Here is a 16,365-nt window from a genome sequence, read left to right as displayed (position 1 = left end):
CATGGCAGGTGTGTCTGGGAATGATGGATAACATACTTGATAGAGGGAAACAAAGCAAACCTGCATGTTTAGAAAACCATGGCAGCAATAGGCATACATCACACGGGTGTCCCAGGAGACCAGGCACTGGACTGGTGTGAAATGGTGTCCTTTATGTCCATGGACTCATAATGACTTGTTCCACCTGGTAATTCCACCCTGGTTGGACACATTTTACCAGCTGACTGGTAGCACTGGTCTCCCTCACACTCTCCCTTTTACAAGCTCTAGGATGGAACAGGTTGACGATGATGGATCAGTCCAAGTGGTTTGATGCTGGGGCCCCTTTTCTCCCTCTTGCCTCCAACAGAACCTCTATTTACTGAAGCAGGTCCCAAGGCTCTGCTGCTGAGCAGATTCCTGCTGTGGACTGTGTGGTTTGGGGGTTATCTCTGTTCATCAGCAATTACAGAGCACAAACCTACACACCACAGCAACACCTGCCATGGGAGGTTGTTCCTTACAGCTTTCACAACAGCATCTCCTCAAGGGCACCACACACATCTCCTGCAAAGCCTTGCAATAACTGGCAGCCCATCAGGTGCTGCAGCAGTACAAGCTCTCAGGAATGTCATAGGCCATTCCTAGAAAATGAATTAACTCCAAATTAACATTACATTTTACAAAACTGTTCTTTTAAGCCTTATTTTCAGATGAGTCTGGCTCAGCAAACACACAGAATCAGTCTCACAACATGGAGGTGAACTGGAGCTTACTCCTGTGAGAAACACAGCATGACTCTGGATGGGGCCCCAGCACTGGGAATTTCCAAGGAGGGAAGAGAGGTTCATGCTCATTCTAACCTAGGGAGACGTGGTGGGATTTACAGAACTGTTCAGGGTACGACGATCTGACCAACAGCCAGAAGGAATCTCTGCCCTTGTAGCTGCTGGAATGGAAGCAGGGCAATACCAAACACCTTTGAGTCACATGGCTGAAGTGGGAACAACCTTCCAGTGCAGCACACTGGTATTCCATAAGGTAAATCTGCCCAAACTGGAATGTGAACTAAAGCAAAGAACAGCAGGAAGCACACAGGGGTCTTCAAGGTTCTGGGCAAGGCACCTGAGGGACTCAAATCTCCTCTGAGCATACGGAAGGAAGAGTTCATAAGCTCAGCAAGTATCAGAATTTGATGTAACCAGACATTTTAAATGGAACCAAGCTCCCAGCTTCTTTTCTGGGAAACACATGGCATCCTGCCTGGGATGGCAGCGGCCCTGCCTGGCAGCCAAGACCAACGGTCCCAGTGCCAGGAGCCACCAGCACTTCCCTGCTTACACCTTTAACATTTCCCTGTTTAAAAATACAACAACCAAGCCCACAAACTTTAATCCAGCTGAGGAAGACAAATGAAATAGTATCTCAGTGAAGCTCTAAGTGCTCTTGAAAAAGAACTTCCCACCTCTCAGTCCCCGGTAGGACAATTTACTCCTATGGTCTTATTCTGGCAAACAAGGTACCTCCAAGATGAGATTTTTCTTCTCCCTTCTTATCAAAGCTTTTATGTGGGTTTGTGCCATTTCAAAGCACAACATATTTAAAAGTTTAAAAAGTAAATCTGAACTCAAATGGAAGCAGTAACAAAGTAACTTGTTCAAAACTGATTTCCTTCAGTTCCAGATGATGTCATTACCGGTGAATAATAACGCAGACATGAATTTGCTGCCAACAGGAAACACTGCAGCATGGAATGGAATGGAATGGAATGGAATGGAATGGAATGGAATGGAAGAATAGAATATCCTAAGTTGGAAGGGACCCACAAGGATCATCCAGTCCAGCTCCTGCCCCTCCACAGACACCCCAACAATCCCACCCTGTCTCTGAGAGCGTCATCCAAACCCTCCTGGAGCTCTGTCAGCCTTGGTGCTGTGCCCACTGCCCTGGGGAGCCTGGTCAGTGCCTGACCACCCTCTGGGGGAAGAACCTTTTCCTGATACCAGCCTAAACATGTCAAAGTCTCATGTAATTTTGAGCCTATTTTCAAGTTACTCCAAATGCGTTAGGAACCACTAACTTCACATTTTTGCAACTAATTTGGTCCAAACTGCCATGGAAACCCCTAAATATTTCTTAATGCTGAACTGTGGAGAAGCAGTAATAGACCCAAATAAAATACCCAGTGACATCCAGTGCCACTGGTAGTGAGTTAGCAGTGGAGATTGCACAGTGCTATGGTGGAGTTCAGGCTGATGTAAAGTGCTTTTTGTACCAGCTGACTTAGATGTCAGCACATCAACCCACCCTGGCAGGAGGGTGGAACAAGAGGACCTTTAAGGTCCCTTCCAACCCATTCTGGGATTCTGGGATTCTATACACAATCACAAACCTCCTCTTTTTCTCCAGACACTTTTCATGCCTTTTTACAAACATGGCTTAAAGTGTTAATATTTTTTTCCTGTTTGTGACTTATCAACACAAAATCAGAGCTCATACTTGCTCTCCTCAAAGGGATAAGCCTTACCTGAGGAGTGAATCCTTCCAGCACATGCAGGCTGTGCTCCCCAAGACACTCCATCCTTCCTTAAAAAATGATTGTGTCATTTTCTGTGACATTTTTGTCTCCCCGAGGCCCTGTGGCACAAGCAGGACCTGGGCTGCCTGATGCTGCTGAGCCTCCAGATCAGCAAACCATGGTTTGCAGCTAAAGAATCAATTCTGCTCGGGGAGGGGGGGATTCTGGAGCTCCAAGAACACAAAGAAACACAAAATTCAGAAAGAACAATGAAAAGGCAGTGGTGGCTGGCAGGTTCAGACCGTGACCACAGCTAGCCAGGCAGGCTCTGTGCTCCCACTCACTGCGAGATTCCAGGTAAGTGTTCTTCAGAAACACCTCCTTGACACACACTTTCCTTCCTCAAAGCATTGGCCAAGTCTCACATCATGAAAAAGCAGAAAAAAATGATTCTGAAGAGCATTTGTGGCAAGTGCCTGGGATCTGAAAAACTTCCTTGTACCAAAGCAGAAAACAACAGTTCTGCTTGTTCTAAAAAAAAAAAAAAAAAAAAAAAAGCAAACAATAATCCCCAACTAACCAAAGAGACCTGCCCACCCTCCCAGCAGAAAGCCTCCTGGGAAAAAGCTTAGGCTTGAGGACTTAAAAACATCAAGGCCTGTTTTGTCCTTGAACACAACAGGCAACAGCAATTCTGATTGCAACCGACACGATGAATTGATCATTTCCTACTGCCCTTTGCTTTGGAAGCATCAGGGAACAACCCCAACTCCTACTTATTCCAGGCCTTTGGGTATTTTTCAAATAGGATTGTAATTGAATTTCAATCAGGACTTCAGTTCAGCAATTTTAAAATGGAAAAATCCAGCAGTATTGTAAAAAGGGACATAGAGTGCATATGGGCCTTGAGTAGCTGGTGAGTTGGTGAGCAGCCTGGTAGGTACCTCACAGCTGAGCTACACAAGGAGTGCAACAGCTTTTCTCCTCTCTCTGGGCTGTGTAACAGCTGGTGCTGTGGGCAGGGTCAGTGCCTGTGGTGGCCCCTGGCCGGAGCATCCCCCTCCCTGGACCACTCCAGGGCACCTCCAGTGAAGCCCAGTGCTTGGGCAATCCTTTACTGGTGTGGGCAGCCAACACCATTAAAGGGCAGCCCCAGTCTGTAACTGGGAGTAGAGCACTCTGTCCAGTGACACACTTGGTGCAGGACTGCACTTACCATCTCCTTCACTGGTGTTGTAACTCATGGCATCTCTGGATCTCAACCACAGTCACCCCACAGACACCCCTTTCCTTACCTGCTCCCCCTCAACACAGCTTGCAAACATCAGGAATTCATCTGAAACACGAACACCCTCTTTCAGTAACAGCCACAGCACCCAACACAGGCAGTGGGCTGTGTCCAGTCTGCAAATGAAAGGGATATCACCACACTCCCCGTGAAGCAGTCACAGCCAGCAGTGAATGTGCAGGAGGAACACACAGCTGAGCACACCCAAACCATGGAGTGACACAGGATGTAAATTCAGGTAAATTTTACTGAGAAAAAATGAAACCCAGAATAGAATCCAACAAACCTGCAGAAGAGCAAGCACATGGCATTTCCTGCATTTCCAGAAACCACAACATGTACACAGATCTATGTTTCCAACAGCAGATATAATGAGAGCTACATAGGGTGACACACACTCACAGAACCCACCTGGTAGGCTCTCGAGGAGAGCTGTGCATTCCAGACACACATTCTGCCTTAAAGAAATAACTTTTGAAGATTCCAGGCAGCAGAGGCCGACTCCACACCCTGGCAGGTTTGCTGGGCTTCTCTGGAACAGAAACTGCCTGGGTTGTTGCTGCACATGTGGCACACAATGTCAGTCCATGCCTGGCACAAGGGGAGCCAAGAGGACACCTGTGAGAGCAAATGCCCATTTGGAGGCTGGGATTCTGGGATTCCACAGAGGCAGCTCTAATGGCCAGTCAGCCATCAGTGGCTGGCCGGGGAAACCCAGCAAGCTCAGATCATGACACTGCTGCCAGCCCTTCCAGTCCTCTTCTGACTCAGCCTTCCAGAACAGCTTTCATTCCCCTTCCTCTTCCAGAGATAAACTATTCACTTTCTTCATTAGGTTACATATTAAATCTACAGTATTAACATATTTAAATTAATGTGCACACATGAGAGAGAGTTAAAGTGAACCCAATCAAACAGAAATTAACTAATTTGACAAAAACTTCAAAGGAGAGGAGGGGCAAGGCCAGTAATGGAACCTTGTCATCCCATCACTCTGTCCTCTGCCTGAACCTCTGTGTTTAACTGGTATGTCTGAAAATACAGAATCATGAAATGGTTTGGGTTGCGAAGGACCTTAAAGCCCATCTCATTCCAACCCCCCTGCCATGGGCAGGGACACCTTCCACTAGCCCAGGTTGCTCCAAGCCCCATCCAACCTGGCCTTCAAAACTTCCAGGATGGGAAGCTTCTCTGGGCAACCTGTGCCAAGGTCTCCCACCCCCATAGGGAAGAATTTCTTCCCAATATCCCATCTAACCCTGCCCTCTGGCAGTTTAAAACCAGACCTTACCCTGTCACTCCATGCCTTTGTCAAAATCCCTCTCCAGTTCTCTTGGAGACCCTTCACTATAATTAAATTTAAATGTTGATTATTTAACACAGAATTGTGACTTGAACAATTTACACAGGAACTTTAAATTGAGAGGGTCTTTACTCTCCACAGTTCTACCAGCCACAGAGGAATCAGTGCAGCTCTGTGCACTCCAACCTGGGCACCAGCCACGCTGCAGCCACAGACAGAAATGCTGAAGGACCAAGAAAAGCAGAAAGAATCATGCAACTGTCCCTCAAAATAAATTTTTAGACTCTTGCATTTAACAGGAGCTACCATTACAAAATCCAGCCTGGTGGAACCACAGCAACGTACTGCTGCACACTGAGGGATCCCTGCTCCACAGCACAGCTCCTTCCAGCACAGGAATGGGCTCCACACTCACCCCAAGGGTAGCACCACGTCATTTACTGAAACCTCAGTCCTAGTTTTACCAACACCATGGGCCTCTCACCCCAGCCTCGCTCAGCTCCCAGTGTTTCATCCCCACCCATGACAGCTCCAGGCGCTGTGGAAGGAATGGGTGTGTTTCAATGGATGCAGCGATGTCCTCAGGAATCAAAGATTGCTGGAAGATGTGGGAGTAAAACTGCAGGGGACTGTGAGCCATATGCCAGGGTGAAAGGCAGCGGTGGGTGAAAAACTGTTACTATTTCTGATACTGCTTGTAAAGCTGGAGGAGAAAGTCAGTGCCGAGGCTGCGTGTGTCAGGACACTGTGCCCTGAATGGATGGAGAGGGCTCTCAAGGAGTTGGATACATTATTTCCCTTCATTCTTTGGACACAGAGGGAGTTGCACAGGTCTGTTACAAACTGAGCCAGTGTTTCAGAGACATCCCACCCCCACACTCCTGGGGCTCTGCAGGTTGATTCTCCCACAGCGCTGTTAATCCCTGCTGGATTTTCCAGTTTTACCCTCTCTTCAACATCACAACAGACTGACCAGAGAACCAGGATGACTTTCCCCAACCACCCCAATATTTACTCCTGGAAAAGGCAGGCAGCTGGGGTTGGCTTTGGAGTGGTGATTCCTATTCAGCCCCACTGAGGAACACCAAGCTCTCCTGCAGGACTGACGATGGATTGTTCCCACAGCCAACCACTCCTGGGAGCTGCCGGGTTGTAGCTCTGCTACAACACCACAGTTGTGACTAAATCTAACACATGCCCACCCCATCAAGTGATTTCACTTCTCTTAAATACTCACACCTTGACTTATCAGTGCCAGTTCACCGTACTGGAGAGATTTTTTTCCTTGCTCAAGCTCCAAGCAAGGCTGAGGACCTCTGCTTTATTTCATGGGTAAATTCAAAAGGTAGAAACCCAGTTTCAGAACCAAGTTGCTTAAAAAATAACTAGTAAAGTCATATCTGGCTCCTTTACAAGTTTAATGCAGATAACCAACATTTGTCTGATAAGTTAGTGCAAATATAGACAAAGCAAAAGGGAAACATGAATGTGGAGTGCAAAAGACGGGAAAGACATTTACTGAAACATGGTCAACAATTAAAAGGTCTCTCTATGGAATGAGAAAATGAAGAATATTTCTTGGGCTATAGAAGAAACGTTCAGCTACTCTCTCAGCCTAACTCAGATGAACAATTTTATCATCTCACAACTAAAGAAGATGACTTGATGAGCAGAAGCACATCATGATGGCAACACCTGACTGAGAAAGAGGCTCTTCACTAATGCAATAATACAGCATCTGGAAACCGAAAATAAAAAAAACCCCTTGGATTGGAAATACACGTGATTGTTTCCAATAACAAACCAATAAACCCTGGGGAGAACTCCTTAGTGGACTTGTTGACTTTCCCTCAAGACCAGCTGTGCTTTCATGCGGCCGATGTGTTTGTCCTCATGTAAAAGAGCTGGTGGATAAGAGTTCTGAATACTGCCAAGAACCACTTTGGTACTAAAAACTGTGAGTTCACAGGATCTTCTCAGAACACGCCTGAGTGTTCTAAGGCCTCCTCGGCCATCTCAGCAAGAGCAAACTCACCCCTCTTAGAACAAGTCCCGTGTTCCCCTGTAAGGAAACAGCATCCTCAGCTTTTCCAGCCCTCTTTAATACACTCTACCATCTTTATGCCTTTCGATGGCAAAGCTTCACCGAGAGGCCTTGCCTCCAGAGCAGGAATTAATCAAGTCTTTGGAATGATTAATCCCTCATCAGCAACTAACTGAAGAGTAGCAGCATGAGTGTTTTGGACACGATGAGCAGGGATGAGAAAGTGAAGAGAGGTGGCCCATGGACTCCCCTCACCAGCAGAAGAGCAGCCTTGGGCCACTTTGGGAACCCTAGATGTCTTGTGCCTTCTGATGACACTTCTGGGACTTGGATTTCTGAAGTGACCATAGAAAAAAAGACTTAGCAGCACTACATTCTTTGCTCAATGATCCTTCATCCAGGTGTCCAGCAGGACTCATCACCATGATAGCATTCTTTAATTCCCCAAGAAATATTTCTGGGATAGGAAGGAGTTCACATGCTGTACTCATGGTAGCCTGCAAGGAGCCAGGGTTTCCAGTGGTCCAGCTCCCAGCTAATTCCAGCCAACAAACTGCTCAGTTTAGCTAAATAAATTAACAGCACACTAGATACACTCAAATTTTACATTCCTTAGCAACTGCTGCAATTGTATTTAAAGAGATTTAGGATCAGGAATAGAGAGGAAATCCCAAACGAAGAGCACAGTGACCCAGGAGATGCTCTCCCTGTTCAAACACACAGCAGCAGCACTCTGAGCCCTTTCACCTCCCCTCCTGCCCCGACCCAGAGCCTTTGCTGAGATGCTCAATAAGGGGACTAAATATCACTTAGAACCTGGCTATGGGGATTGTGCTCCTGAACAATGATCCCTGGCTGTTCCGTGTGCTCCTGACACACGGGACATGGCACATATGGCACAGGAACAGCGTTCCAGCCAATTTTCACATTTCCATCCCCTTCCGTTGAGATGTTAACAGCAAAAATGGAGGTTTAAAAAAAAAAATAAATCACAACTACTGACTCCCAGCAGAAATATCTCACGTCTTCTTTTCTCTTGTTACATCCTTCCATTCTGCCAGATGAAAACTTCCAGGAGAAATGGTGTTTCTGAGAGTAAATGTACCATATATTTTGCTAAAAGAGGAAAATGCAACGAAATCCACGAGCAATTCCATGAAAACAACAAGGCACCTTAACTCCAGCAGCTCTCAGGTAGTTCCAGATTACCAGGTTAACAACTGCAAACAGGAAATGTAAAAATATCTTTGTTTCTGCAATTCTGGTTTATTTTTTCCCGTCAAAATGTACTATTGCTTAACTTTCTGCTCGTCTCGACCACTTGCTAAAACTAATGGATAAAACACTAAAAATTGCTGAATATCCCAGTAGAGGCCTACACTGGTTAGCTGGGAATCTGTAAGCACATACAGACACAGTGAAGCTCAGTGTCCTCACATTTGCCCTACCTGGAAGTTCAGGACCAAGCCCTGGCCTCATCTGGAGAAGGAGCACGCTTCACTTTTGGGGGATGTGCCTGGGAGGAAGAGAAGAGGGGAACTCCTCCATGGGCTGCTGGTCGGGGACCCTGCACTCATTGTCAGCCTCTTCTGACAACTCTCCACAAGAGCCAGGAGAGTGCAACAAGGAGGGGTTTGCACTCTCCAAGACCAGAAGAAAATCATCCCTTGGCACCCTGGATGCACCCTGGCCTGGCATCCCAGTGCTGCAGAACACCAAGCACCAGAGGAAAGGCAGGAGATCACAGAATCATGGAGTCCTTCAGGCTGAAAAAGATTCTTAAATCATCATGTCCAACCATTCCCCACCACTGCCAAGGCCACCACTGACCCGTGTCCCCACGTGCCACATCTACACGTCTTTTAAATCCCACTAGAGATGCAGACTCCACACTGCCCTGGGCAGCTGTGCCAGTGCTGGACAAGCCTTTTGGTGAAGATATTTTCCTTAATATCCAACCTAAACCTCCCCTGGCACAACTTGAGGTCATTTGCCTCAAGATGTTGCAGCCTGATCACATCACACTACCAGAGACCATGGTCCCTGGGACACCACTGCCCCTCAGAGAATGCTCCTCTGAGGGGCTTGAGCTACTCAGTCACCACGTGGAGCGGGGGACAAACCCCCCAGGAAAACATCTACATGAGAGACCTGCTGAGATTTGCTAAACATCTTGTTACTGCCAATATATTGTAAACAGGAGGTATTTGGATGCAACAAACAGCCAGGTAATGTCCAAAAATAGATGTGCATAGAGCCCTAAAATAGACTGTGCACAGGCTCATTGTTTTCAGATAAAACTCTGGAAAGGAATTACTATTCATATCAGTCAGCCAGTGTAAGATTTGCTAATGTACACCCACGTTACAGTGTTATCAGCCACTGATAAGATACATAACATGGTCACTGAAAAACCCAGGTGATCTCACAGCATTAGCTCACCTGTATCACAAAAAAAGCCTCCAGCACTGCTACAGAGCATCTTTATAAGATATTTTTAATGTCACAAACCATGTTTTAATTAAGTCTTTTGAGAACTGTAAACCTACAGGCTGCCATACAGGAGAGAGCTGTCTGGACTAGGAAAACATTCAGGTTTTGGTGTAGATATATTTTACTGCTACTGTAAAATGTATATTGGTCAGAAAGAAGACAATATATCAAGGTAATATTAAAGATGCTGGGGTTAGAGTTTCAAAAAGCCTTAGAGTGATTCTATAACACTTTCTCTCTTACCCAGTTTCTCCCCATATGTATTTACACTACTTTAATAACTTTTTTCCAAGACATCTTAATCCATTTCCTTGATTATGGAGATATTCAGCACTAAGGAAAAAGTCCCCCTCTGCTTGCAGAACTCATTTCTTTGTTGTGACATGGCTTTAATTTTTCTGATTAAGAGGCAGCACCTGGTCAGGCTGCTGCCATCCTGCTACTGCTCAACTTAACAGGTACCCAGGTGCCCACAGGACTCACAACACAGTGAAGACAAAGGCTCAGGCTGCTGGAGAGCACTCATTAATCCACTCTTTTTCTTTTTTCTTTTTTTTTTTTTTAATGAAATATGAATTGTGCTTAACATTCATAACATTTTCAGAGGTGAAATCTGAACCCTCTGAAATTAAAAGAATTGTTATATACAAGAACTTTTCTGTGATCTCTACTTGCTCTCAGGTACCAGAGGACCAGACAGTGGTCACGTAGGCCACAACTTCCCACAAGTCTACTGTCCACTCGTGGTATTACTTAGACTTGGATTTTCTAAAGCATCCTTCAATTAGCAGAATAATGGCATGATTTGTGAGCTGACACAACAAAACCTCAATGTCCAGGCCAGCTAAGCACTCATGGTACCTAAATTCCTCTTTGCATAAACTGGAGTCATCAGTTCTTCTCACAACTGGACTCCATGTCAGTTGAATGCTTTTTCAAACTGAACCCTCAGGCTCTTCTAACAAGCAAGATTAAATCCAAGACACTCAGGCACTGTGAGCCTGGAGGTGTCTAATGGTGATGCTCAGTTCCATGGCAAAGGGCAGATCGAAGGAGAGGCACCTGTTCTCCTTCACAGCCAGCTTTGCAGGCCAAGATGTTGCCCTGGCACCCACTGAAACCCATTCACTACCCAGGCAGTGGTGCAGAAGAGGAGAGGAGGCTCAGAAACGGGAAGCTGATGCACTTCTTGCATGAGTAGCTAAACAGGGAGCCTTTCCTATTGTTCAGTTGTGCCAAGCACTGTTCCTGAGAACATCAGCATTACAATACCACCATGGGAATTTTAAGGGTGAACGTCAGTTTCTGTGCAAACTTGGTTTTTTGAGTAAGAATTCAATCCTTTTAATTTAGACCAAAAGCAGGGTTTCAACCTCCCAGTGTATTTTCTCTGCAAGATAAAACCACAGATAAACTCAAGGCTAGGCGGGACCGGGCTTGGAGCAACCTGGTCTAGTGGAAGGTGCCCCTGTCCATGGCTGGGGATGGAACAAGGTGAGTTTTAAGGTCCCTTGCAAACCAAACCATCCTGTTATTCCATGATTCTATGATAAAACTTTATATCTGGAAATCTGATACACGAATTAAGGCTCTACTTCTAACAAATACCTGCAAAGTATTTCTGCAGCTGTGATTGATACTGCAACGACCCGAGAGGTTCTCTGAGGTCAGCTGAAAGCTTTAATGGCACGTTAAAAACTCTGACTTATTTTCCATCCTGAATCCCAGGCTCTTCCTCAGAGCACAAATGGTTGGGAAATGGTAAGACAAGAAGTTCATTCAGCCACGCCAAAGGACCAAGAACACAGCACTGACAACATGGCAACGCACAAAACCGACTCACTGCACCAGCCAGCCAGACTTGTGGTGCTCTGGAAGGTGGTGTTAGTCATCCCTGTGGGACCACACAGGAGTATTATGGAATCCCAGAATGGTTTGGGTTGGAAGGGACCTTAAAGACCATCTATTTCCAACCCCATAGGCCATAGGCAGGGACACTTCCCACCAGACCAGGCTGCTCCAAGCTCTGTCCTTGAACACTTCCAGGGGTGAGGCGACAATTACAAGTCAATAAATCCACCATCAGTACTGGGACAAGTGTGCCACACATTCTTACCTCTGTGCAGCCCCGGACATTTAAAAAGAATTTAACTGAAGATATAACATGGAATTTAAAGGAAAAAAGCTTCTTAAGTTCTCTGGTCAGCTTCCAGCAGAATAAATAATGCTGTAATACTGAAAAGAAAGTCAAAGTGACAGCAATTTCAATCTGAAAACAAGAAGGTTTTAAGCAGTTTTAAGTTCCAATCTTCTTCACATTCCATACCGAGATATCAGATTTTTAACACAGAAGTAGGTGTTTTTCTTTGTTTGGGTTGTTTTCTTTCTAAGGCAACCAACACCCACTAAAGTGTCCATGCAGATACTTTATCCACAATAATTACCATGCTTTATGGGCTCTGCAAAGTAATTTCCAAACAACCTGGCTTGCTTTTTTTTTTGCTGGGAACAGAGGACAAGAGAAAGCATTCTGCTATAGGCATTAGCATGGCTTATTCGTGATAGCTGCCGTGGTCAGGTTCCCAGGGTGACTGAGGCTGTCATGTTGACTAACTCTTCAGGAAAACTTGAAATAATATGAAATTTTTAGTTATTTGAAAAACCTACACACCTTGGTCATGTCTGAACTCGGCACACAAAAGGAAATCATTCTGTGCACAGCACAATTAACCTCAGGGACTCCCTCTGCTGTGATAATACCAAGGCAAACAACTCTGTAGTTTTAGGATTATCTTCATCTTCAATTTTTACCCAAATTTCCAAATTTGCCCACAGCTAGTGATAAGCCTGGGTAAAAAAGAGGAACTAGATGGTGCCATGCAAAACCAGACCTGTTTTTGAAAGGAACAACACTGAACATTCCATTATGAACATAAAATCTCCCCATGCACAGGGTTAACTTTGCAGAGTAGCACATTGTGCTTTCCTTAGCCCAGCCACGGTTCACTCTGTGCACTGGGGCATCCTGAGTAACCCAAATCATCACTTTAGGCTACTCTGGTAACTGCATGAGCTGCTTTTAGGTAACTAAACCTTTTCCTAAGTTATCAACCTCTGCTAGGCCTGGGGCAGGAAGGTTCAAAGTTTACATATACATGGGATAACACAAAAAAATACAAAAATACTTGTTATTTCATTTAGCAAGCATGACCCCACCCTACAGCACCAGGTGTGTGTTATAAGAACAGGTAACAAAACACTGCAGAGAAAATGAATAATTTACCTCCCCTCACCTCCAGCTGTAACGAGTAACCCCGTACAGATTTCTAGCTGAACAAACTAGTACAAAAGGACTTGCATTTCCTTGGATGTGAGGTTCTGTAATGTTCCCATCGTAGATGAGAAGAGGCCTGTCATTATGCACAACTTCTTCCAGCCCTCAGCAACTTGTCAGCAAACCCACCCCTGCCACTCCCAGCTGCTGGGAAGGTGTGGGGGAATGGAGGATGTCCCTGAGGGGGCTCCCACCCCACACGGTTCCCACATCACACAGCTCCCACCCCACACACAGTGCCACTGGTCACAGCCAGCAGCGTCACCTGGAAGCTGAGGAGAAGGCAGAGTTCCTCACCTCACACAGCTGTACAGGCTGTTTCCCCAAGGTGATGAACCACCTTGTCCCCCATCCCCTGTGCCCAGAGAAGCTCTCCCGTGGCCCGGCCGGCACCGAGCCATTTGTCCAGCCAAGCCTACCCTGGGGATGGCAGAGTGTCCCTGGGCACCTGCTGAGTCTCAGCTTCTTCATACGTCAAGGTCACTCCCTCCTCCTCCTCCTCCTTTCCTGGCCTTCTCCAAAGCCCAAAGAGCCACTTCCCACCCCAACCACTCCCCACACCCTGGTGTCACTGCTGCCTGCAGACCTGGTGCTGGGTAACAGGTGGAACACACCAGGGCTCCTCCCTGCGATGGGATCCAAGAGGTGAGGACCCTGCACAGGTGCTGGAATGGCCAGGAAACCAGGAGCACCAAGGATGGGCTGTTCAGGGCAGAGCATTGAGGCAGCTGAGCCCAAACTGCCATGTAAAACAACACATGATCTGCACAAAAAGAGAAGTCCAACAGCCCCATGCCCGCTTGAGCATTATTGTCATTTGACTCTAAGATCACCTTCACCCTTTCCTGACAGCTGGAAGCTACTTGTCCGGAGCAGCTCAGGCAAACAGAGAGCACAGGAATGATCCAACCTCAGTCTCATGAGGAGTCACAACCAGTGTCCTGTGAACACACCAGCAGCTCCGTGGCTCAGCACATAACAGTGTCCAAGGGTCTCTGATGTCAGAGTCACAACAGAGGGGCCAAAAATCTTCCAGAGGAAGGCACAGCACTCACTGAAACATCAGCAACACCACCCCAGACAGGCTGGCACAGGCTGCTGACCCACAAAACAACAGAGACACCTAATTTCCATCACAAGAAACCTGTCAGGTGTCCACATCAATTCAGTCACCACATGCAGGCCTAACACCACAATGATGGCACTGCCCAGGCCAGCGTAGTGACCACTCCAAGGTGCCACCCTCCCTGTCACACAGGAGGTTGGAGCCAGCGGTGAGGGGCCACCCTGACATTCTTCAGGATTAAGCAGTGATTTCTGCAGAAAGATCTAACACGGATTCACAAGAGAAAAACTCCCTGGAAAAAACAATAAAGACCATTGGTGATACCTAAAACCCCCAGAGAAGCCCGAATCCATCCCTCTGGCACAGAATTTGGGAAACAACATGGAGCAGAGATTGCCAAACTTTAGCCAGTGTCCTGTCAGCAAACTGCCAAGTACCCAGTGGTGGTCTGGAGAGGGCTCATCCCACATGTGGCGAGGGTTCCACCGCCCTGTCTCCAGCTTCTAAACTGCAGTACATAAACTTAACACACTTTTGATAATTTGAAAATATCAATTTGCCATCAGAACCGCCAAAGTGGCCACAGAGATGTTGCCCAGCCTCAGATGTGAGGGAGACTGTGATTGCTGCAGGGCTAAACCCATGAAAAACATTTCTTTAAATATTTTGGAACTCCCATCAGAAGGGAAACATGAAAACACCTGACCCACTTCTATAAAACCAAACTAGAAATGTCACCCTTTTTTCTGAAATGCACACTGTACATCATGTTAGCAACAGACAAAAGTATGATTAAATGGTTAAAACACTGGGCAAGGCTCCTGAACACTACGCAGCTTGGCACACTTGCTCGTTTTTGGTGGCAGCACCTATATAACATTGTATTTTTGGTTGCAGTACTGTATAACATTGTATTTTTTTTTGTTGCGGTTCCATATAAACATTAACACCAAGAGCGTTTTGAATGTCCAGGAGAGAGACAATTTTATACAACTAAACCCTGATTTTTATTTCCTTTGTTGACTATTTATTTGTTTGCATAATACCAAGAAAAACAAACAGGGCCATAGATAAACTGTTTGCTGCTAAATACTCCATGAACTTCTCAATACAATTATCTCAGGTTTTGACACGGTGAGAAATGAACTTCTCTTCAGCTTCCTTTCTTTAAAATCAATCTCTGGACACTACCGTGAGCTAAAGAAAAACGGTGCAGCCCCCCCAACAGTGCTACAAATCAATTCTACCTCCTTATGCCACAAACCGAAACACCTTTCCTTGTGCTATTGACCCCGAGCTGCCCACAAAAAGATCATTTGCTTGATCAGTTACAACTAATCTCTTTCCATCCGTTTCAATCAAAATTTACCACCGTGTGCAGGCAGCTCAAACTCCTTTTGCCGTTTACCTCTTCAGGAATCCACTGTGCCATCACTGTGCTTGAAAATCTCAATTTTTTTCGCGTTCTTAAACTGTCTAAGTTTCAAGTACACATGCTTGAGGCTTCTCTCCAGCCTCACCTCGTCATCTGTGCCCGAGTCCTCACTGATACGGGCCAGCGCGCGTCCTTCAAAGCCTCCTGTCCCACACCACACGTGCAGAGCACCTTTCTGCCAGCACTGGCACTAGGACTGGTTATTTCTGTATTTTCCTTCCTGTTTCTACACAGCCTTTCGCGTAAATGGCAGAACACCGTTCCTAATGCCACGGCAAAGTTTCTCGAACAGTTTTTTCCGCGCGCGGAAGATGCGCGGGTGCCCCAGGGCCCGCTCGGGCACCCGAGAGCCGCACGGGCAGCGCCTCTCGCCTCCCCCGCCAGCTGTTCAGAGGAGACGCTGGGCGCTGGTTCCGATCCGAGACAGGCAGCCCAACCCGACTGAACCCCTGCCGTACGAAGCGCTCGTCCAGGTGATTTACCTGATTTTAATTGCACTTTTTACACTTTTATCACTCCCGCTGACGCTCCATCCTCCTCCTCCGTCACGCCCGGAGGGAGCGAGGGGTCCTGCCGGGGGGCTGCCCCCGCGCCCACCCCCCTCCACCTGCCGCCCCCCTTCCCCGGCACCGGCCGCCCGGGCGACCCGGTGGCTGCTGCGGCTTTCGGTCCCCCCAGCCGCCGCCTCCCCCCACCCCCATCGCACCAGGCACCGCCGAAGTTCCGCCGCCCGCCCCAACTCCGCCGCGGCCGCCCATTGTCTGCGCGCCGGGAGGCGCTTTGGGAGAAACGAGCCGAAAAGCCGAGTCCCCCGCCCCGCCCGGCCCCCCCGCCGCTCCCCTGCCCGCGGCCCCGCCGGGCAGGCCCAGCCCCGGGCCGGGCGGGCGCGGGGGTCCCCGGGGGGC

The 16,365-nt window shown here is 47.2% G+C and overlaps 1 protein-coding gene across 3 annotated transcripts in view; it reads right to left on the bottom strand.

The window, feature by feature from the left end:
- The window catches only part of PHF2 (PHD finger protein 2), an 82,744-nt gene that overhangs the window by 64,965 nt on the left and 1,414 nt on the right, over nt 1–16,365 (bottom strand). The window lies entirely within an intron of this gene.

Source organism: Corapipo altera, unplaced genomic scaffold, assembly GCF_003945725.1.
Source record: "Corapipo altera isolate COAL_440 unplaced genomic scaffold, ASM394572v1 124, whole genome shotgun sequence".
Taxonomy (NCBI): Eukaryota; Metazoa; Chordata; class Aves; order Passeriformes; family Pipridae; genus Corapipo; species Corapipo altera.
This window is presented reverse-complemented; position numbering and strand designations above follow the sequence as displayed.